Raw genomic sequence first — 24,983 nt, forward strand, 5'->3', positions numbered from 1 at the left:
TTAGGTCAAGTACAATAGGACATGTTGGCAGTGTGATATAGCTTAGGCTTCTGGTTGTCATAAATAATACCTGCATACATGAATAAAACTAAAAGCATTTCCATTTCCATTGAAATACAGCTAGCCAACTTTGTGATGTAGCAAGACATGAATATATTTATTCGTGTCCCAAATACTGAGAATGAGCCATAGCTTTAATAGCAACCATAACTTTAAGATAGTGATGAGTGGAAACAATATTCTGAGATTCAGAAGGAATCTGAATGACACGCGGATGTATCTCTTGTTGACAATATCACAGATACAGCTAATACTGTGACCACACTGCGTTCATTCCCAGTTGGAGGACATGTACTTACAGTAAAAGAAAAATAAGGATATCATGTCCAGTCAAGAAAAAGGATTTCAGGTTGAGACTTAGTCTAATGTTCGATGAGAAAATAAATGAGAGTTTGAGTGACAGAGACTTTAAGATTCTCTGTAGACTTATTTTCTTAAGCCATGCTCTGATGACAAGACTAATAAGAGCACGAGCTAATGCTTAGTGTGTTGTATATCATTGATCTCACAGAAACTCCCCATGGTCAGATTTCACAGAGGCACAGAGAGGTGATACAACTTGCTCAGTCACACAGCTTCACAAGGCCTGGCATCGGAATGCACATAGCACATATGTCGTTGTGTAATAGACTGCTGATTTCTTTGTCTCCTTGAATTGCGCCAAAAAATAAAAAGTAAATATAAATTAGGGAATAACAGGGTTATATAAATGATGTATTTAGGAGGAAAAAAATTCAGGAAGACTATTTTGAGTGTCGATAAATCTGCAAAAGGTGTTTATTTTTGTCTACCTAACTTACAACTGATGGCAATTAAATTGTGGCATTAGAAAGAGAAAGCCCATAAAACGTGCTTGCTGAGAACATCTATTAACTATTTTCCGGCTCTGAAAATTTTGCAAAAGAGCTAATCCACAACATGTAGCAACTTTTCAACAGCCAAAACACTTTCTCCTCCCTGAAAGATGGAGTGAGTTTTGAATTGTTATTTTAGAGCAGGCAGTATAGCCAACCCTTGGAGTTTCCAGAGAAAAAAGAGGAAAGTCACGAGCAATGTGTACATGGAATTAAGGTCAAAATGAGTTTTTAACATTCATGTAAGCACCCTCCTTGTTGAAAGTATTAGTTAACCTTCAAAGAAAAGTCTTAAATATTTATTAAGATAAATTCTTGAAAGTTAAGTTAGTCATGTATAAAGTTATAAAGGGGAAAGTGAAACTCAAGTGGTTAGATTTCCCTAAATATGTATAATTGTAATGAATCATAAATATACAATGTTCATGTCATCCAACCCTGTTCTTTACATAGAAAAAAACTTATAGTAATAAACCGAAGAGAAAGAAAAATATAGGAAAATAAGAAAATCAACTTTATTATTCTCTTATAGATACTGCTATTGTTGAAGATTAACTTTTTAGAAAAACAGATAATTCAGCTATATAAACATTTCTCCAAATTATAAATTATAACTAATACAAAGAAAAATGTACACTATTGACAATATGAATCAAACATGAAACATTCTGAAATTCCATGCTGTGTGTTTTAAAGCTATGTAATTTTTTGAGATGTAAACCATTTTTCATAAAATGAATATATACAAGTGAATATATAATGAATATTTATAATATATATCTAGACATCCTGGGTTTTCATTCTTTGCAAAAGTAATTTTATGTTTTTTTGTTTGTTTAAGCTAGCAACCCCAGTTTAGTTTTCATGACACTGAGAAAATTATATCAGAAATTGATGATATGTTGTTAACTTCGAAATCGTATTTAACAAATCTTGAATTTCAATTTATACAAGGTCAGTTAAAGATGTATACATTTTCTGGAAGGATGGATGTTGAAATATGTTTCACAATCGGAAACTGTAGTTGCTGAAGGAATGCAGACATGAATGAATGAGTGACATAGAAGAGTGAAATTTGTCACTCAACTTTTTCTTCTTTTTTTATTGTGAAAATACTGTACAGAGGGGTTACAATTACATGGGTAAGATAATGAGTACATTTCTTATCAAGCATTGTTGCCTCCTCCTCTGTTTCCCCTTCCCATCCCTTCGTATCCTCCCCACCGTCCCCCCCACCAAAGTCGTAAAGTTCGTTTTCGACATAAGGACTTGTACATCTCATTGTTGCAATGGGTCCTCCTGTATCCCTGTTTTAATGATTTGTTTTTTTCCCTTCCCCTTCACATACACCAACATCATATATAGTGAAAGCAGGAGTTACACTGTGGGGGAAGGACATACAAAGCAACAAAGACAGAATCTTATAAATATGTTAGAAACAATCACATGAAAGATCTCTCTCTCTCTCTCTCTCTCTCTCTCTCTCTCTCTCTCTCTCTCTCTCTCTCTCTCTCTCTCTCTCTCTCGTCAGTCCTGGGGCTTGAGCTCTCGGCCTGGGAGCTGTCCCTGAGCAATTCAGCTCAAGGCTCATGCTGTACCACTTGAGCCATAGCACCACTTCTAGTTTTCTGGTGGCTTTTTTTTTTTTTTTTTTGTGATTAAGTGATTACATAATTTCCCAAATTTCACAGAATTGTGGGATAATGATGCTCATTTAAAGTCACAAACTCATTCTAACTTTCCTGGAGCAAATTGTCTATCATGGTTTATAACATATAACGATGTACACATATATACCATACATGTGATCAGCAGCATGGGGTTATTCAGTAGTGGTTCGACCAGATGAGTGGAAGTTCTTTGTTTCTTAAGTTCTGTTAATTTTGTCATATCACCTAACATTTTGGATTTAACATCCACTTATCAGGGAGACCATGAGCCTTAACTTTTTAAATTATACTTTACTGTGTGAGATTTGTAATTGTGGACTTGCTCATATTTTTGGTTTTTATTATATTCCTTTATCATACACATTGAAGTTGTCTTGAATGTCTGACTATTTTGTTTCAGAAGTGGAGTTATTGTGGGAATTTTACAAATTGATAATTTAAGAGTCAGTTAATGTCTGTCTTCTTAGGAAAAAATATATTTTAACAAGACATAAAGAAGCTGAGCATCAGTGGCTCACATCTGTAATCCTAAATATTCAGAAGGCTGAGATCTGGAGATCTGAAGATTGTGTTTAAAGTAAGCCCAGGCAGGAAAGTCCATGAGACTCTTACCTTCAATTGACAAAATATAGCTGGAAGTGGAGATGTGGCTTAACAGGTGGAATGCTAGTCTTGGGTGAAAAAAAAGTTCAGGTCCAAGCACCAAGACCACTGGTACCAAAAATAAACAAATAAATAAAATTTTAAAAAAGGCATGAAGAATCTAGTCAACTTCCCAAGTAAATGAAAATATTTACATGGAAGGCAAAGAGGTAATTTCCTTCCACTGGAAACAACAATAATTTGGGGAGCTGTATGCTAATAAGAGGGCTTGAATTCAGGGGCTGGGCACTGTGTCTTAGATTTTTAACTCAAGACTGATGCTTTACTATGTGTACAGCTCTACCTCAGTCTTTTTGCTGGTTAAATGGAGATTAGCGTCTCATGGACTTTTGTATCCAGACTAGTTTTGAACGGTAAGCCTCACATCGCAGCTTACTGAGTAGTAGCTAGGATTACAAGTTTGTGCCATTGGCACCGACTCAAGATATTTCTTTTTCATGTGATGTAGTAACTTGGGAAATCTCATTCCTAATCCACTAGGAATATCTTTTTATATATTTGGAATATTTTCCAATGCAGGCAAAAAAAAGTGTTTTTAAAGACATGCTATGATTTCAGAAAATCAAACATAGCAATAGAGCTTCTATTTTTTATTTTCCAAAATATGATGTCCTGGATTTGAACAACTACTAAGAAAAGAAATGTAAACAAGTCTGTGCTTAGTGTTCTTTTATATATTAAGCTCTTAATTATAACTCATTGTATAATATTTATCATATGTAACTCATTGTATATTATACATTATTTTATTTTATTTAAGTATGGAGGAAAAACTAGGAAATTGGATGTGTTTGGAATGAGGGCAGGTTGTTGAACTGGATACTAAGGTATGACACGCAGGTGCTCTGACGTGCAGGTTTTATCTTCCTTGATTAAGATTTTAACAACTATATCCCATTGAAAATGTGGAGAGACAGGTATGTGACCATGAGTTTAGACTTGTCTCTCAGTGCCTACCATGTATTCACTACAGGTAGGTTTTTATTACTATTATTTAGTTTCTATGGGGTAGAGAGTAATTATAACAGTTTTATCCTTGTTTCTTAGAAACAGATGCAAATAGTGTAGATTATAAGAAATGTTTCATTCAGGCATATTCTTATGGATTCCAGCATCTATTTTTGAGTGATTATTTTAGAAAAGATTGTGCCAAGGACTCATACTTGAATTAGGGATAGTTAGTAGGTAGTTAATGAAACACTCAACGAAGAAAAGAAAACGGGGACTGGGAAGGTGGCTCAGTGGTAGAGCGCTTGCCTTGCATGCATGAGGCCATGGGTTCGATTCCTCAGCACCAATAAGCAGAAAAGGCCAGAAGTGGCATTGGGGCTCAAGTGGTAGAGCGCTAGCTTTGAGCTGAAGAGCTGAGGGACAGCGCCCAGGGCCAGAGTTCAGGCCCCAAGACCGACCCCACGGTCCTCTCCCCCCCTTCCCCCCAACCCCTACCCCCCCCACTCCCCCCCTCCGCGCCAAAAAAAGACAGAAAAACGTACCATCTTAAGACTCTATAAAACAATCTCTACATAACAGAGCTTTAAATATATAGTATTTTCCCACTAACAGTGTCTCTTGTAGGGCATAGACATGGCAAAAGTAATTCACAATGGAGGCAATTCTAAATAGTTTTCTTACCTCAATAAAGGTGGCTAGGTCAACTTTGGAAGAACTCATAGTATCTTTTAAGATTAGACTTGAGCATCATCTTAAGACGAACTGTGTTTTCTTAATCCTTTGATTAAATTATTGTTGGAATACAGAATTCATGTGTGCAATTAATAGTAATTCACCTATTATTCTCCTCCGCATGGCCGAAACCAGTTCATATTCACTTGCAGAGATGAGCTAGATACCTTAGGTGTAGTTAGGGAATATGGTCAATGTCACTAATAGAATCTGATAAGTGTTACAGGAAGGAGAAAGCCATTGTTCAATGAATACAGAAGTGAAAGATCTCTTTCCGGAGTTGGGGTACAGAAGGACAGCACAGAAGAGAGGATTCTAGAGAATAGTAATATTCACTGAATTCTCTACCGGGCTATATTATGGCTTAAATGTAGTGTTTCCATTTCTATCAGGATTCTAGCAAAAAATAGCTCCCTATAAAGACCTGCTTTCCATTTGCTCTCCTTATATATTTATGATGGCAACTAAAACCATTTGGTAGATCCAGCTGTAGCTGCAATTTTGCCAAAGGTTTTCATGACATAGTACCTTTGTTGGCCCCGAGAAAACAGGGCTGAGTTGATTTTACCTTTGTATTGTGAGGTATGAAAAGACCACGTGTGGGGACTCCAAAGATGAAGTTCTAAAGTATATTTGGGGGTGTGTCCCTGTGAGGAAAATGGTTATCTCACAGACCTCCATGGAGTGGAGGTAATTGCCAAGCCCAGTGACTCCCATTCCTAGAACATTACTTTATCTGGGTTACAGAGAGTTTGGGCTGTAAGACATTATTTTTTTTTTGACTTCAGATGGATAGAGAAGAAAATATAGGCAAAAAGTATGAAAAAGCTACCAGCCAGGCACCAGTGGCTCACATTTATAATCCTATTCGGGAGGCCAAGATCTGAGGACTATGGTTATAAGTCACTCAGGCAGGAAAGTTTATGAGACTCTTATCTTCAGTTAGGCACCAAAGAAAAGCCAGAAGTGGAGCGCAGTGGCTCAAGTGGTAGAGCATCAGCCTTGAGCAAAATTGCTCAGAGGCAGATTCTAGGCTTTTAATTCAACCCCCACGAACAGCACAAAAAATAATAAATAAAATAAAAAGCTACCAGCCTTTAGGCCTTTAGCTTTGGAAAAGGGTATCAGTAAAATTTAAAAGAGAAAATAACAGCCAATTATATTTCCAGTAAGTTGCTGTTTTTAAGATTATTACCATGAAAATCTAGCACAATATGTCTTGTTCTTTTTACTTGATTCATGAATAAAACAAATTTCCATTGAGAAGACGTGTGAAGTTGACCCACTGAACAATTTCTCAAGGCTCTTAATTGAAGCCGTGTTATTAATTATGAACTTGCAAGGTCATAGTCTACAATGGGGAAACTCCTCTAATCCAGAAAAATTTCTATTGTGGGCCCAGCAACCATTGCCTTCTGTGACACTGAAGGTGATTTCTGTACACCATAAATTGCCACAAACCTGCTTTTCTCTGTCACATAATAATGGGAAGTTTCTGACATCTGTTTTAGGCTGTCTTTTGAAGTAATGGAATAATGGAGTAGAGAATGTACTGTCTCTCGATCAAAAATGTAACCATCAATTCCCTCTCCTTTTCTGTGAGAAAATAAACTTTTTGATAGTCTTCAAGTAAAAGCATAAGTAAGTAATAGTAATAGATGAGGAAAGAATGAATAAATAAAACAACTCAAAACCTTTGAAATCCATACGCATAGCCGATAGCTCAAAGGCCTTCAGAACCTTCTGTGTGAAAATTTAGCCGCACCACACAGAAACAACAATATGAGAGGAGACAATTTTTCCAGGGCTTTGTGCAAAACAATGAAAATAGTAAATGCACATTGAAAATTACATCATTACATGGTGTAGTACATAGAAGAGTAGTGATTATTATTATTATATATTTGTGAAAAATGAAGGTGATTCTGGTCATTTGTAAGAGACAGAACTCAGTGTTTTTGAAAACCTTTATTTTCTTTTCCACAACACATAACAGGGTTATCTCAAGAACTATATATGAAGAGCTTATAGTTGTTTAGAATCAGAAAGTAAGACAGTAGAGATCTGGAGGTCAGATATTTTATTTTGTTACCTGAACATGTTTTGAAACATATTACATTACCATAAGCTCAATATCCTAGAATGGTGTGATTTTAGAATGTTAATAGTTTCTCGTTCCTGTAACAAATCTCACAGATTATATTAATTATATAGACACAGAAAAACTCTCTTCTAGTGGCTTGTGGGCTTCACAGAGAAGGGAAATAAAAATTGGAAGTCTTCAAAGCTTTCCCCTTTCTTCCACTGAGTGGGGTAACTCAAATGTAGTCCATTTTCTGAGTGCTAATGGTTAAGGCCTTCTCTAGCCTAGAGTCTCATTGAACACTTCTTACATAGAACAGAAAGTAAAAGACGGTATGAAGAGACTTGCACAAGAAGGACATTCCAGACTATTTAAAAATGTATGCTATATGTGTGTGTTTGTCTGTTTCATTTCCATAGAGAAAGGTGAAGTTCCATTTCCTCCTTGGAGTTGGGAACACAGAGATGGGGAAGGCCAGAACTTCATGTGGGTTGCCATAGTAACAGCATCTCAAATCTTCCACTAACATCTGGTGTTCTTAAGCTCAACAGCTGGTTGTCTACAGAAAATTCGAACAAGGAGTTGAAACACAAATGGGAATACCACAAAATAAAAGTGGTTACCTAGGAAGAGCACTGAGAAATAACTATGCCAAAGCAGGAAATTAGATGCAACTTGCAGAAGACAGAAATATATCAGGGATTAAAAAATAGATAAAAGATGATCTCTGTCCTAAAGTATACAATGAAGACTGTGCTTTAAGTTTTTACATTATTATTAATTTTTTTAAAAAGCAAGTCAACCACCACATGTTAGGAAAGGAAAGATTCGGTTTGGGAGAATTTAGACTAGTAAAATTAGACTTGTTTTTGGAGTCTCTTCAAATTCTATCAGAAGTGGTAACTGTGTTTGTAGTTCTGTTATGGTTAACTACTCAGGAGAATGTGCTGGAAGATTAGAAACTTCTCATGCCTTTTGAGTAATTCCAGGAGCTGGGGAGACAAAGACTGTGGTGTGAGGACAGCACAGGGAAAAAGTGAGACTTTATCTAAACAACAACAACAACAACAAAAAGCCATGGTTGGTGTTCTGTGTCTGTGATGCCAGCTACAGAAAATTAAAGCTGAGACAATGGTGGTCCGGGACAAAAAATGCAAATGTACCTGAAACATAACTAAAGCATTCAAGGAGTAGGGAATTAATTAGCTTAAGCCTCTGCCTGGAGAGTGAAATATTTTGAATTCAAACTCCAGCACAGAAAAAGAAAGAAAGAAAAAAGAAGGAAGGAAGGAAGGAAAGAAGGAAGGAAGGAAGGAAGGAAGGAAAGGGAAAAAGAAAGAAAGAAAGAAAGAGAGAAAGGAAAGAAGGAAGGAAGGAAGGAAGGAGAGAGGGAGGGAGGGAGGAGGGGAGGGAAGGAAGGAAGGAAGGAAAGAAGGAAAAGAAAAGTGATTGACTTTTATTTTCTACTCATTAACTTAAAGATAGTATGCCTATACTTTTAAATATTTTAGGCTTGTTTTATTTTTGAGAAGGTGGTTTTTATGTTTTTAATTTTATTTTATTGTAAAGATGCTGCACAGAGGGGTTAGTTACATGAGTAATGTAATGAATATATTTCTTGTCCAGCATTGTTACCCTCTCCCCTGTTGTTTTCCTATCCTTTCCATCCCCCACCTCCCTCACTGCTCCACACCCGAAGTTGTATAGTTCATTTCCAATATACTGTCTTGCGGGTATCATTGTTGCAATGGGTCATCCTGTGGCCTTGTTTCAGCTTTTTATGGATTCAATAAATACACACTGAAGTAGCACCCATTTGAATTCATTATCTTAATACAAAAAAATTTTTGGCTTTGCTATTGCTTGTCATTTAAAAGAATGTGAAATTATTATCAGTTGTGAAAATTTATAGAGGCACAGTGTAGGTTCTTGGTATTCATTTCTTTTAAGTTGGAACGTTTATTAATTTGGGCAACTAAAACATTCCTGACTGTGGGCATGGTTCAAGCGGGAGAGTACATGCTTATTAAGCTTGTGGTTCTATGTTCAAACCCAGTACCATTAAAAAACAATCCTGATTTATTGATTTCCACCGTAAATGATAACTAGATGATAACTAAAATAGAAATACATTTTTTTTTTGTCAGTCGTGGGGCTTGAACTCTGGGCTTGGGCGCTGTCCCTCAGCTCTTCAGCTTAAGGTGAATGCTCTACCGCTTGAGCCACAGTGCCACTTCCAAATCATTCTAGTGGTTTATTGGAGATGAGTCTCACCGACTTTCCTGCCCAGGCTGGCTTTGAACTGTGATCCTCAGATCTCAGCCTCCTGAGTAGCTAGGATTACAGGTGTGAGCCACTGGCACCCAGCTTAGAAATACTTTCTTATGGAGAAATTGACCAGAACTAAAAAGATATTTTCTTTTAGTTTAAGATAAACCTAAAAGATTTAACTCATTGACAGTTATAATAAACTTTTGTACTAATAAGATTATAAGACTGTGAAGTCTACCACTTGGAGACACAGTTGTTGGTACCTTTTTAAATCTTCCAAACCCTCCCATATTTCCACCTTTTGCAACAATGAGAGACACCGGAAAGTCGTGAGGAAGAGTCGCCTTTGACTGAATCCTAGTAAGTGTGCATGGCAGGCACGTGGCATTTGGAATATCAGAGGACTTCCGTGGCCAATAGGATTGCTCTTGAGTCTCAGAGGACAAGTTACAATCATTCTTGTTTCAAATGCCATCCGTATCAGCTATACAAAGCCATAGAAGTAGACAGAATTCTGGAGTGAAGGGTTGCATAGCAACATAAGAAACTGGAGCCCAGAGCTTTTGAGAATCGTTATTAGGAAGGAGAGAGAAGGTGAGGGGTCCCTCATGACAAAGGTGAGAGCCAGTGACATGTGCCAAAAGAGGGAAAACGATTGCCCATAAAGGGAAGTCGGTGCAAATTACTGAGAACAAACCAGTCAAGGACAATCCTTTGCATTTAGCCTCATTTAAATATTCATGGGGCTGAGTAAGTTGTTGTTGTTTTTCCTGAAGTCCTGGATCCCAGATGGGTACCAATTTATATGATTTCAATAATACAAAAGGAAAATAGATTCATGATCATGAGATCCCAGGAAATATGGAATCTTTTTAATTAAATGAAATAGCTTGTAAAAAACCAAACAAACCAGATCTTTGTTTTATAGATGAAAAATGAGACACATACAAATGTTAACTGATAATGTACCAAGTAAACACACTAATTATCAGTCAGAGCATGAACCCAACATCCTGTCTCTTAGCACACAGTCAAATTGACCACAAAATCTCTCTACTTGAATCCATGTTATAGCACCTATACAAAGCTTCTCTGTTAGCAAACAACTGCTTATATATCCATAAGAGTCACGAAGGTTGTCTTCCCCAGATGATTTTTGCCTTTATTTGATATATGGGAATCAAATAGCAGAAATCACAGCAGGGAGACCAGAGCTATCATATTTTTTACAGAAGGTTAAGATAAATCAAAATCACCACCCACACACAGAGCCAAGATCTAGCCATGTGTCAGTAATTCAAGTCACCTGGTTCCAAGGATGTCGCAGGTGTTTGTAACACAGACGCCTTTACTGGAGAATGGCTTCCTGGTGTGGCATTGAGTCCCACTGTCACTGCCTGCAGGAGGAAATCTCAGACTTCAAAGGTAGAAAGATTAAAGGATCCCAGCACATTAGAAAGTATACCATTGTCAATCCCACTGTTAACTCTTCTGTAATGCTCCACCTCACCCAAGCTCAAACTCAATGGCCAGGAGGGCACACACAGATCTGGTGGGCAGATGTTGGCTATTTCACAGGGCTGTCTATATACATGTATGAGAGGAAGGGGGATGGTTTTGAGTTGATGCTAAAACATCAACATCAACTTATACAACAGAGATTGAGGACAGGAGAGGAGGGGAGAGAAGGGGAGTTCCAGGCAATGTGGTCTGTGCATTAAAAAAAACAAACAACAACTACTTTTTAGTATAGTTAGACTAGGAATCTGGCCTGGAACCTTAGATACGCTTGAACCAACAGAAAAAGCTCTGTGCACAGGTAGAGTTTTGTAGTTTCCCAGCTATGTACTTGGTTGCTTTGTTTTTTGGCAGTACTGAGGTTTGAACTCAGGGACTTGAGCTTTTCAGACAGGCTCTATTCTATCCATTCTCCAACCATGTATTTAAGAAGTATTTCAAATAATGCTAAACAAGTCCTTTTACCTTTACTTGTTATTTCACAATTCAACAAGCAGTTTATGATCAATATATGCCAGTCACACCGTCAATACCATAAGAGTAAATAACCTCCATCTCTTGCCTACAAATATTCACCATCTACCTGTTTCTTCAGACATTTCCAAAAGAAGGATTGATCTTTTTCAAAGAATAAAATTCTAATTTATATGATCATTTTTAATATGAAAACGTATTTTCACATACATGATCTCATTTTGTTAGTGATTTGGCCCAAGGAAACTTTTGACGTAGAGAAAGAAAGTGCCTCTCATAAGCTTACGTTGAGTATGTAAACTTCCGATAATGGTTCTCAACAGTGCTGCCCCTAGAGAAGTTACTAGAACTATAGATGCTCAGGTCTCATTACATACTAACTGAATTAGAGGCTTTGAAGGTGAAACCCTGCAATCTGCGTTTGACATATCTACCAGAGGGGTAATGTTTGAGAATCTATCCTCTGTTAGTGGATTTAGAATTGGGAAACCTATGTTCTCTGTATAGCTCCAACATTTACTCACAATTTGTCATTGAATGGTTTTTTTTCCCCTACGAGCTGGAAGTTCATAATGCCCACCTCAGCTGCCTAGTGATCACAGGTTTCATGGTGGAGTCATTAAAAATGTAGTCAGGCACCAGTGGCTCATGCCTGTAATCTGAGCTACTCAAGAGGCTGAGATCTGAGATTTTGGTTCCAAGCCAGCAAGAAAGTCCTGAGACTCTTATCTCCAATTAATCACCCCCCACCACACCCCCTCCCCACAAATAAAAAGGGTAGAAAGGTAGCTCAAGTGATAGAGTTCTAGCCTTGAGCAAAAACACTCAAGAACAGTGCCCAAGCCCTAATTCAAACCCCAGGACTGACAAACACACACACACACACACACACACACACACACACACACACACACACACACACTTTAAATCAAGACACTACTTATACCTAGAAATATTTCGCTCAATCTGATACACCAATTCTCCTCTACAACCCTTGTTTTCCCTCTGCAGCATAATGTAGTTCTGATGTAACCTCCTAGAAAGATGGCTTCCTATTACCACTTTGCTTGTGACCACTTAGAGTAGTAATGTCTTGTATTCTATCAGTCTCGAGGGTGCTGATCATGCCTTTTTCATCTCTGCTAAGAAGACTGTATGAGTTAGTCTTTTAGAAAAATAGTCAACAGATCCTCTTGGTTAGAAGGGATATCTCCCTTAATGCTCAGGAGAATTTCACCTTTAGGGATTTGAAGAACACCAGCTAGAGTACCAAGCAATGGATTGTGAATGTTCCAGTCTGTGAAGGCACAGAAGTTTTATAGACCATCAGAGATCTTTTCAGCTTCTTGGTGTTTTCAAGCAGAAGATGGACCTAGGAGAAAATGTTGAGGCTACTTTCTCAGGATGCTACCCAAACCTTGTGGGCTGGAAGAAACATTATGTCTGAAGATGGATGATCATTGACAACGAATCCTGAAGTTCTACCTGTCTTGGAAACATTCTTTTGCCTCTTTAATGGAAATTTTAAGCAGACACAAAAGTAGAGGCATAATACTGTGAATTCTTTGATAGTCTGAAGATTCAAGAAGCTTTAGCTCATCTTGTTTTATCCACATTTTCCAACTGATCCTTACCTCCCAGGGAGCATAGTAAAATAAATTCTAGATAACATTATAATGCATACATGTTTTATTTGTCATTATTTTATTATTTATTCTTTATTTTTACATTATTTTAGCCACACATTTCTTAAAAGAAAACTGAAAAGAAATAACTAACTGCTAGGGCTGGGAATGTGGCTTAGTCATAGAGTGTTTAGCATACATGAAGCCCTGGGTTCAATTCCTCAGTATCATATAAACAGAAAAAGTAGGAAATGGTTCTGTGGCTCAAATGGTAGGGTGCTAGCCTTGAGCAAAAAGAGGCGCTCAAGGACAGTGCCCAAGCCCTAAGTTTAAGCCATAGGACTGGCAAAAAACAAGCAAAAAAAGAAAACAAAATACTGCTATACCACTCCCTAGCATAACATCATAGTGAATGTAAATGATACCTGCAAATCTATTTTAATAAGTTTTTTATTGTAAAAATACTGTACAGAGGAGTTACAATTACATGAGAAAGGTAATGAGTACATTTCTAATGTTGCTTCCTTTGTTTTTCCCCTACCATCCCTGCCCTCCCATCTCCACGACTGCACTCCCCCTCTCCCGGCAAATCTATTTTTATAAAAACATTATTCACCATAGACAAATCATGCAATCAGCCTATGTATCCATGAATTTATGAATAAAAAGTGGTGTCTATATCCACAATGGAGAATCATTCAACCACAAATTACGTGGTTTGCATGAAAATGGAGGGAACTGGAAATCATGTTAAATCGAATAACCCAGACTACAGCGGACAAATATATATTCTCTCTCATATTCAGGATCTCATATTCAGGAGAGACATCATAGCTGGGTGCCAATGGCTCATGCATGTAACATGAAGCTGAGATATGAAGATTGTGGTTGGAAGCCAGCCTGAGCAGGAAAGTCTGTGAGCCTCCAATAATCTGAAGGTGGAGCTGTGGCTCAAGTGCTAGGCTTGAGCAAAACTAGCTCAAGGACACTGGACAGGGAATGAGTTAAGTCTTCAGGCCTGGTGCTCACGTGCATGCAGGCATGCGTGTGCATGCACATAAGTATGAAATGGTGGTAGATCTGGGAAGGACCATTGGGAGGGGAGAGGGATTAAGGAGAGATTGAAGGGTAATGAATGAGAAAATGTAATAATGAACATTGTCAAAGTTGTTTAAAAAGGAGGTGATAGCAGGGGTAAACTTGATTATCCATTGAGAAATACTCCAATGAAAATTCCATGTAGAATTAATTTGTGCTAACTAAAATAAAAAGATAGCTGAAACAAAACCATTAAATTTAACAATTAACAATAACCCCTTTTGTATCATTAGATATCCAGTGAAGGAGAAATCCTGAATTTTTAGAAGTTTGGAAATCACCAAGGAAAAGCAGTTGCAATTAAAATTTGTACATTGTCAAAAAGACCAGTGGTTGATCTGTCTTCCTCTGTCATGTAATGCCAAAATAAACCAATAAGTAACATGCCTAGGCACATTGTGAAATCATTTTGTAACAGGCACAGCTGCAAAATATCTGCAGTTTCCAGGAGCCTACTATTTCCAGGATCTCATGGAAATCTGTGCAGTCTGTAGCAAAGCCCAGGAAACAGGGGCATCTGCTCAGTAGGAGGAGTCTTTTTTGGCTGGTGTGATGGTGAATTTCAGGATCTATGACTATGTAGCAGTACTGAACTGCAGGGAGAAATATGTGGAGCTCATCTTTACCACACCCAGGTTATGCATCCAAATTCCCAGACAGTTTGTCCTCCTCAATGAAAACCATCCCCGTTCTATCATTTGGAACATATTTTTGCCTTTGATTGGGTATTGGTTGAAGAATCAGCAGTGAACCAGCCAGACACTGAGTTGTGAATGTGTGTTGTTACCGCATGCATGAATATCCAAGCATGTCTATCTACCCACGGAAAGATGCTTCTGCACACCTGACTGTCATGTAGATTTGGAAGTTCTTAGAACTTCTTAGAGCTCTCCAAACATGTGTTGGTTGTTGGAGACAGAGTTCATTTGTTAATGCTTTGAAGGCACAAATGTCTCTATCAGTTGTGGTTAAATATTAATAATTAGTATTATATAATTAGTAATTGATTCTTCCTCCAAGTGAATCATTCTGTGAATCTGTTTTGAAAAACCCATGTGGTTTTTGTTGTTGTTTGTTTGTTGTTTTTGGAAGGTTCTCTAAGAAGGACTAGACTTTGGAGTGACTCTGCTGATCTTTATTTTATGGAAGCATCATTTGCAAGTTGTAAATGGTTTTCAGCATGCCATTGATAGCAGTACAGCTTCAATTTTCATTACCACCAGATGAGCAGTCTTATTGCCAGGGCCCGTTCTTGGCTATTGAAACCATCCTACTTAAAATCGCAGGCAGCAATTGATCTGTAGGTATTAAGCAGTACTGTGCTCCTGGCAGGCAGAGGAAAAGCAGCACATGAACAGACTGTCACGCTTTTGATCTGGTCTTAGACAGGAGCCTGGCTAGCCCTGGTTTTTGTAATGAAAAGCATTTCACCTAATGTTAATGTGGAAACAACTTGACTTGTTTGTGTGCATAAAGTTCTGGTGATCTCATTTAAACCCAGGAAATGGTACAGTCAGACTGTGATCCATCCCGTCTGATACCTGCTGTGCTCAGGTGTGGCTGTGTCTTTCTGCTTTCTAAGGTACAAGAGAATCTAAGAACTCTAAGTCTCTATTTTCAGCAGCGATCTTACAAGGACTTAACCTTTTCAAATGCACACACAGTGACATGTAACAAACATGGAATTTAAATCATTTAACCTACAAAGCAAAGTTCTTAATTCTTGCTGTTTGCACAGTGTATCAGCTCATATAATCTCTTCAGAGATCAAATGTGAACTCAGATTAGGCTGAAAGAGTTTTGACAAATTTCTGTGGATTTTTAAAATTCATTTAATGTCTTAAAAATTCACTTTTTGGTGCTGGAGATTGAACCCAGGACCTTAGGCACTGAAATATACCCTCAGTCTTACACCTTGGCACAGGGAATGAAAATGTATACAATTTTCTAAAATTCCAGTAAATGTGGGCTTAATTATGGGTGTTACATAAATGTCTACAATAATCATGGACACTACTTGAAATGACTTTGGTTAAAACAGAAGTACCATCTACATTATTTTTTGTGAAAATTGACTCATAACAGATTTAACTCAGCTGAGCACTGGTAGCTGACACCTGTAATCCTAGCTTCTCAGGAGGCTGAGATCTGAGGATCTTTTTCATAATATACCTTTTTCCTCTAGTTAAAATAAACAAGGACAGATTTCATACAGCAAAAAATCTTCTTGTAGTTACATGTATGTTAGATATGGTATACGAAAGACTTTTTGAAAAGTACAGGACTTTAGAATGATTCTTGCTGCTAATAAGTTTTGTTCACTCAGCCTAGTCTCCCTCCTAATGAAGAGTTGAGTCAGAGCATCCATTTCAATCTTAATCTCTGAGAAGGAAGCTTCATTTTGTGGCTATGCTTCATGTCTTTTTCCCATTCTCCCTCTTTCAGCTCACATTTTAAAGACCCATCCTTACTACAAAGGTTGCTGGAACGTGAGGTCAGACATGGAGGTATTAAAAAAAACGTTCAATGCCTAACATCTGGGGATCCCTGATAATGTATGAGGGTCCATAAAAGAAGCATCAGAAATATGGAAGAGTATAATCTTTGCACCAGTAGGAAGGACCAATGGGAGGAAAGAATAGTAACATCCCTGAGACATGATTTCATTTTTTTCCCTCCATCTGGTACCAAATCATTTGACCTCTCTTGTACTTATGTGACTGTACTGGTCACCACACCAAAGCAGATGGAGAGAGATGTGGGTGGTGTAGGGGACCAAACCAACCTCTTCAATATGTTTTCTTTGCGATTACTAACACATTGAGTATGTCATCACAAGATGGACTGCATTTCTGAGGCTGATATTTGAACAAAAGGGTCCCACACACCAAAGCATCTATCATCTGGCTCATAATTTCCTCCTCCTCCAATCCTCCAGGAAAACATTTACAGGGAATATTTTGATGAAAATTGGTTTTAATCCAATGAGTGATATCTTTATATCAGCTCACCAGACTCAGATTTACTCATTTTGTTTGCTTCCCTTGCCTTCCTTCTCCTAGTAAGAATTTAAATGGCTTCATAGGAGTAGGAGGCTGAGAAGTAACTTGTTCATGTGTGTACTGAGATACTAATGATTTCTTTTGGAAAAAATGTTTTTATTTTAATAAACAGCATATGGCCATGTTTTTGTTCTCATCTGAAACTAAAACTCACAATATTCTCCTTGCTAAGGCTCTTCTACTCAACCATCTTGAAAATGTCCAAAATAAATGAGTAGCCTTGGCCATTGTAAATATTTCATTTGTCAGGAAGTGAAGCAACTCTTCACTGGGATGCTTTGACACTATCCTTAGGTCGAGGCTTTGGGATCGGTTTAAATTTTCTGAGCTTCCTGACTTTTGGAACCTAGAAATGATTAACTTGACCATAGAATCATACTTACACTGCTCTTTGCACACATTGCTACATGTGATCGCCCTTCACTATTGACCATGTTCCACACACTGGAGAACAAAACATAGTAATTGAGCTCAACTTCCAACTGATTATAAGTTAGATAAGCATAGACTTGAGATTCGAAATTCAGGAATCAGACTGAAGAATGGGGAAAAAACTAAGGACAATCAAATTATGGATCATCTAATGTCCTCTTATTACCTGACCAGTGGTTTCTTTTATGCTTAAGGGTTAAAGTCTTTGTACTGTTGCAGTTATAATTTGGATTCCTTTTATAGCTTAGAGATGTAATAATTAGGGTCCCAAAGTACTCACAAGCTTACTTGTGATGGAACTGTGAACTACCTTTTTGATCTACATTGTTAATCAAAAGGTTTCTTAGTTGGTTCAATCTGTTTTGAGTAAAACAGATTGCTTTAAAACTCTAATCAGATGGGGCCAGCTTTCTTCTTGTTGTTTTGTTTTTATCAGTCACGGGGCCAGAGGCTGTCCCTGAGCTCTTCAGCTCAAGGCTAGTGCTCTACCACTTGAGCCATAGTGCCACTTCTAGCTTTTTCTACTTATGTGGTGCTGAGGAATCGAACCCAGGGCCTCATGCATGCAAGGCAAGCACTCTACCACTGAGCCATCTTCCCAGCCCTAAGGGCCAGCTTTCTTTCAAACCATTCTCTTCTTCTCCGTAGAGACAACCTGGAGGGATAAAACACTACCTGGTTTCTTGTTTACCTTTAAGATCAAATGAGAGTATTTTCTAATTTTCAAGCAATGTTTACCTATGGCTTAAAATATCTTAAAGAGAAAATAAAAGCTCTGTCACTGAAGAATGAATACTGAGAATTATATTTTGCTGTGCTTGTCTCCTGCCAATCTTCTTAACTATAATGAAGCAGTCTCAAACTTTATCTACTTCCATCATCTGTTTCCTCAAAATCAGAATAAAAACTGGCTAGTGACCACTTGACCATTAGTCTAGCCTAATTCCTAAAGGAAATGAAAGAGAATTAAACAAGATTAGAAAGTTGTTTCAGTGAATGTTCTATTCCATGTGAAATCAGCCAAGACAGTAAACATTAGCTCAGTTAAGTGAGCTTTTCATATTTTTGTGTGTATAGTTATCTTTTGTGCAATAATCTTATTGCACTAATAAGGTTACATTTATGAAAAAAATCAGATTTTTTATATTATTACTAACAAGTTTTTTTTTTATCGTGGAAAATACCATACAGAGGGGTTACAATTACATGAGCAAGGTAATGAGTACATTTTTTGGGGGGGGGGTCCGGTCGTGGGGCCTGAACTCTGGGCCTGGGCGCTGTCCCTCAGCTCTTCAGCTCAAGGCTAGCACTCTACCACTTGAGCCACAGTGCCACTTCTGGCTTTTTTCTTTTTGCTATGTGGTGCTGAGGAATCGAACCCAGGGCCTCATGCATGCAAGGCAAGCGCTCTACCACTGAGCCACCTTCCCAGCCCCAATGAGTACATTTTTTATAGAGTATTGTTGCCTCCTTCTTTTTTAATGAGAGACTTTAGGCTAGGTGTGGATACTTCTTGTGAAAAGACAATAATCTAGGAAATCCAAGTTCATCGACGCTTTCTTAACACAAGACCATAGGGCACAATTTATCATGAAATAATAAAATTCACATTGACTCATAATTAGCTCTTTCAAAATTTGTATTTTTTTTGATGATGCATGCATTCAGTGCAAATTTCAATAAGAAATCATATGTAAGTGAACTTTCTCTCTTCTATTCTCAATAACAATGTATATATTCCCATGGGAAAACTCTTGCATATTTCTTCACTTTGTTTACAGAAATATCTTTAAACATAAACACACACACATACACACATACACATACATGCATAGAGGGATCTCACATGCTCATTTGTAAATCTACTAACTTATAAAACATTTAAAACAAACATTTACATTTTGATCACAGACATTTTTAGCAACTGAGGCCTATTACATAAAGATGCTTGTTTTTATTTAAGCAGTGCTTAGAATGTTAAAGCTTTCATACCTCCCTGGATATCAGTTTTTTTAAATTTAAATGGCATTTGCATTGGAAAAAAAAAGATGCTATGCAAGGTGTATAAATGAATAAAGAATGCACATCAAGTATTTTCCTACTTGGTATGAAGAAGAAAAGTATGTTTCAGAAGATTCACGGGATGTGAGAGAAAAAGAAAACAGCAAATTAGGCACTGCCAATATGACACAGGTGTATTCCACATGCAGAGAGAAAGCCAGCCAGCCATCGTGCACGTGCTAACAGCTCAAAGTCCACAGTGGATTCATCCCAAAGTTCACTGGTTGTTTGTTATGTGTTATTTTACTTTTTCATACAGCTCTAGGAATTCTCAAGCCCACCCTAAACCTAGTGGCTAGCAGGAATGAAGATGAACCGTCCTGGAAAATAGTTGTGGTCTCTGAGTCTCTTAGACTTGTATCATCAGGAAACCAATCTCCCACTTAGACCCACGTCTATTTGGAGATAATATTGAGTCTCTGTCTTATATAAAGCAGCATAATCTGTGTGACACATGAGTAAGAGACATCATTCATCTTTGAAGCAGTGATGTAAAACAGTATTTATCTGACCTGATTGTTCACCAGGGGAAAAAAGTTATTAAAATACAGATTCCTGGATCTCATCCAGACTTATAAAAATAGAATCTCTAGGAAAAGAGTTTGCAAATAAGTAGTTTTGAGGCTACAATGCTTGATAAGAAATGTACCCATTATCTTGCCATCTAATTGTAACCCCTCTGTACAGTATTTTCACAATAAAAAATAAATAAAAATTTTAAAAAAATTTTAAAAAAAAACATAAAAAAAGAAAGAAGAAAAAAAAGACATGGTGTGGAATTTTTATGATTAGCTAAGTAGGGAACTGTTGCTGAAGTTAGAAATTACATATCCATGTTATCAAGAAGGAAACAGGCTAACTTAGCTTGGGATCACAAAACCAAGTAAATTTGGAGGTATAATTCAAATTATAGCATCACATCCAAATTTTTCCTAGCATGTGAAGATTTTTGAATGTCAATGTCACGAGGTCAGGTAAATTTGCAATGCTACAGTGAAAACTGGATGTTACAGAGATTCCTAGAGTTAGAAGAAACTTTAGAATTGTGGCAGTTTCTTCAGCTGTTTAAATTAGAACAGTTATATTCAACCAGTCACAAAACTATAAATGACTTCATGATTCCATACGAATTATAAAGGTTTCCAACAATACTGTAAATCCTGAGTTACTTCTTTTTGAGCATTGGTAGAGTAGTGTTTTGTCCTATGTATTTTAAATTAGGGAGATGGGTTAAAAAAAACAAAATTCAAGAGGCAGGTAAACCACATCCTGTAGATTTTGCTATGTACTACAACCATATGGAAAAGGTTAGCTGTCTGCATTTACTTCATGATCAATAGCAGTAATGTACAGGTCAGAGTTGAGAATGTGGGCCATGTTCAAAGTAGAGAATTCCCTAGAATCTTTTTTCTGCTTAATGACATACAGAGAACAGGGTAGAACAGCCAAAGCCAGGGAGTACTGGTGCCTATATTTCATAGAGTTATTGTTTTCTAAGGCTTAAGATAAGCTTTGTAACTACATTAGGGAAGCTAATAGGCCACTGGAAAAAACTCATTAATACTAATTATAATTCAGATTGTGTTAGTGGATATCTGCTTGGCTTTGAACATGTGTATCAAAAAAATACATTGGCTGGGGGCTGGGAAGTTAGCTCAGTTGTATAGTGCTTGCCTTGCATGTATGAAGCGCTGGGTTCGATTCTTCAGCACCACATAAGCAGAAAAAGCCAGAAGTTGTGCTGTGGCTCAAGTGGTAGAGTGCTAGCCTTGAGCTGAAGAGCTGAGGGACAGTGCACAGGCCCAGAGTTCAGACCCCACGACCGACAAAGAAAAAAAAATACACAGGCTCCTATCTGTAATACTAGCTACTTGGGAGACTGAGATCTGAGGATCATGGTTTGAAGCCAGCCCAGGCCTCAAAAAGAAAAAAAGTTCATGAGTCTCTTATTTCCAGTTAGCCACCAAAAAACAGAAGTGGAGATATGGCTCAAGTGGTAGGGCATAGCTTTGAACAAATAAGCCTAATACAGTATGAGTATGAAGACCTTAGTTCAAGCCCTAGTACTGGCATGCACACATACACAAACACTCAAATGACCTTACATTCTAATGACCTTACAGTCAAAATGAATAAGTGTCAATTGTGCTCAAAGTTTTTCTATGGGGTGCACAGCAAGATCTCAACTTCCTTTTTCTTTCTTCTTAAAATTATCTATTAATATGCCTGTGCTTGTGATCATTCTTTTGCCACTTTATAAATGGTGGAAAAGGGCAAAACTTAAAAAAAAATAACTTTATGGATGACAAAGAAAAATAATAATTGACATTTTGATATTGACAATGATGTCTTCAAAACTCTTTTCAATTCTGACCCTTAATTCTTAAGTGAAGCATAACTCATGGAAAATTCTCGATGTAAAAACCTCTAAAATAGAGGTGATGTCTTTCAAAATTTAACCGAATAGGTTTCTTGCTATCTATTTTTCAGGGAAATGATTATGCATAAGCACATTGTGATGAATTTTAAGATCAATATGCTTGACCAGGAGGTAGTCCCAAAGTGATTTCACTGAATCATTTAAAATTACTCTGAACCGGTCACCAGAGGCTCACACCTGTAATCCTAGCTACTCAGGGGGTTGATATCTGAAGATCGTGGTTCAAAGCCAGCTGGGACAAGGAAGTCTGCAAGACTCTTATCTCCAATAAACCACTCAGAAAACTGGAAGTGGTGCTGTGGCTCAAGTGGTAGAGTGCTCAGCTCGTGCTGAAGAGCTGAAGGGCTGAAGGACAGTCCCCAGGTCCAGAGTTCAGGCCCCATGACCAACAATAAATAACTAAATAATAAAAATAATAAAAAAATTACTCAGAACTTCTCATAGGATATTTAACATGACATATCCTATTAATAAAACAAACAAATACTGAACAATCCCAAATGTGTGGCAGGATGCATATTTTTCCAAAATTATCTTCAAGGTAACAGGCAAAACATTTGCAGACCAATGAAATGGTCGTCAAAAGTTGAATCATAGTTGCTGTTCAGTAAACAGAGGCGGAATCAACATTTGCTGAATGTCAAACAATGACCAAGCCACTGCCTTCATGAACCTGGAGCTGTACCTCCTTCAGATCATGACGTATTTGTAGTTTCTCCCCTACATGGCTCAGTCCTCCAGGCCTGGCCTTCATGAATCTTCAGCCGTGCTTCTCACACTCCCCAACTCCTACAAGTTAATTGTAGACAAAAGAAAGGCTGTGGAGACACAGCCTGTGGCCAGGCTTGCACACTGCCCGCAGCCAGATAGAGTTACAGGTTCCTGATCCCCCACTGTTTGATTCTGAAATGACCGCCATAAGAGTAGTGTGCCTGTTCATTCGTGGTGATATAGATCTATTCTGTATTGTCCGACTCAGGGAAATTAATCTTTTCTCTAAGGTCTTAGGGCCTCCTTCTCCTCTGTTTTCCCCAAAGTAATTGCCAACCTTCTACTCTGACCCGGGATGTATTGTGATTCCCGGCCCTTCTCAGTTCCTCCCTCTCTCCACTCAAATGTTTTTATTCCCACAGCTGGATCTTCCCCTGCAGGCTTTCTTCTGCCTGCCCAGCTGATGATGTTTTCCTGGCTCCAGAAAACTTCCGAGAGATTGTTACAAACAGTGCTTGCGGGGACAAAGGACAGTCCCCATTGAAACAACAACAACAACAACAAAACTAGGACGATTTCTTGCAAGAATCCAGATGGGTGGTCATTCCACATTAACACTGTGATCTCTCTCTCTCTCTCTCTCTCTCTCTCTCTCTCTCTCTCTCTCTCCCTTTCTCTCTCCTCTCTCTCCCTTTCTCTGTCTTTCTGTGTCTGTCTCTGTCACTCTCCCTTCCTTTCTCTCTCTCCCTTCCTCTCTCTCTCTTCCTCTCTCTCTCTCCCTTCCTCTCTCTCTCTCTTCCTCTTTCTCTCTCCCTTCCTCCTTGTTACACAGGAGCAGTATTATTATCTTTAAAACCTAGGGAATTAAACTAAGGTTTTGATTGTAGCCAAAGGTCTAGTCAATGGTTAAAGTTGTTTTAATACCTGTTATTCTTAGAAACAAACAGATTGTATTGGATTGCATTTATTCATGTTTCAAGGGATGGGCAGCTTTTTAAAAATAACAATACACTCAACCCTAAACATAAGCCTTGAAATAATAAGCTTTTTATCCCTACAGTATTGAGAATAATTGGGGGAGGGGAGGGAATAAAACTCAATTCGTTCAACAATGTTTCATTTTACTGGACACGTTAGAATACATTTAATTATCCTTATTTGCATGGTGGGATTCTGTTTATAACAATGATTTACATTGAGTTAAAATGGGATGGGATGGAATGGGAAATGGAATGAGAAAATGTGTTTACAGCTTTGTCAGTGTTTCCTGCCAGCTCTCTGGCTTTCCAACAGCTGCAGCAGGACATGTTGCTGGTGTTAAAAAGAAATGTGGCCAACTTTATTTTCCTAATCTCGGAATTCAACACATAGATCACCAGTGAATCACCTTGTGTGTGTGTGCATCCAACCTCAGGATGACTTACGCTCCAGTCATGAGACATCACTGTGAGACCCGAATACCAGGGCAGGTCCCAGATTCCCTAAATTCCCTGCCACTGAGCACACTATGTATTTTCAAAGGCTACTTTTTCCTCATATGATTGCTAGAACTGTAAATAAGGACTCCAAGCCAGCACAGAATTTCTAAATCTACAGAAAATAGATTTAGAAATGTTCTTTGTGCACTATGGTATGGAAATACCACAATGAAACTTGTTCATAACACACATGATTTCCACACCATGATTTCTACACCATGCTCAATTCCTGCTCTCTTTATTTAGTTCCTGGTTGTAATGATCATGAGTATTACTACTTCTGGAAATCACTCTATTTTTAGCTTAGAAAGCTGGGAGTGGGGGAGAAGTGTTGAGCAAATGTCTTTTGTTTTGTTTTGTTTTTTGGTTGATCTTGGACAGCTCTGATACATTCTTTATTTATAATGAGTCATCTGTGATAATTAGGTGTTCCATATTAATTTCATTGTGGCCATAGCTGAGTAGTGAATGCTGCCCCATGAAGCTCAGATTCCCTTGGTACTTATAAAATCTAATTTCAGGATCAATCGTGGAAACTTTAGTAAGACAGATGTACTAACAAGATCTTACTTTAATTTCTTCACTTGATTTTCAGTCTTTTGTAAAGTCTGGCTCTGATGCCTACACAAAGGAGAGAAGTTGGTCTGTTCAGCAGAAGGCTAAAAGAATACGGAGCTATAAAAATCCATTTGCAACAATGAGATGTACAAGTCGTTATGTTGAAAAACAAACTTTATAACTTTGGCTGGGGTGGGGGTAGGGGGTACGGGGGATGGGGGGGGGAGATGGGAAGGGATGGG

General features: G+C 37.9%; 1 protein-coding gene across 1 annotated transcript in view; it reads left to right on the plus strand.

Annotated features, from left to right (window-relative positions):
• Nucleotides 1-24,983, plus strand: part of Dkk2 (dickkopf WNT signaling pathway inhibitor 2) — a 96,947-nt gene that overhangs the window by 63,048 nt on the left and 8,916 nt on the right. The window lies entirely within an intron of this gene.

This window comes from Dipodomys spectabilis, unplaced genomic scaffold (assembly GCF_019054845.1).
Source record: "Dipodomys spectabilis isolate Male_0828 unplaced genomic scaffold, ASM1905484v1 ptg000297l, whole genome shotgun sequence".
Classification (NCBI taxonomy): domain Eukaryota; kingdom Metazoa; phylum Chordata; class Mammalia; order Rodentia; family Heteromyidae; genus Dipodomys; species Dipodomys spectabilis.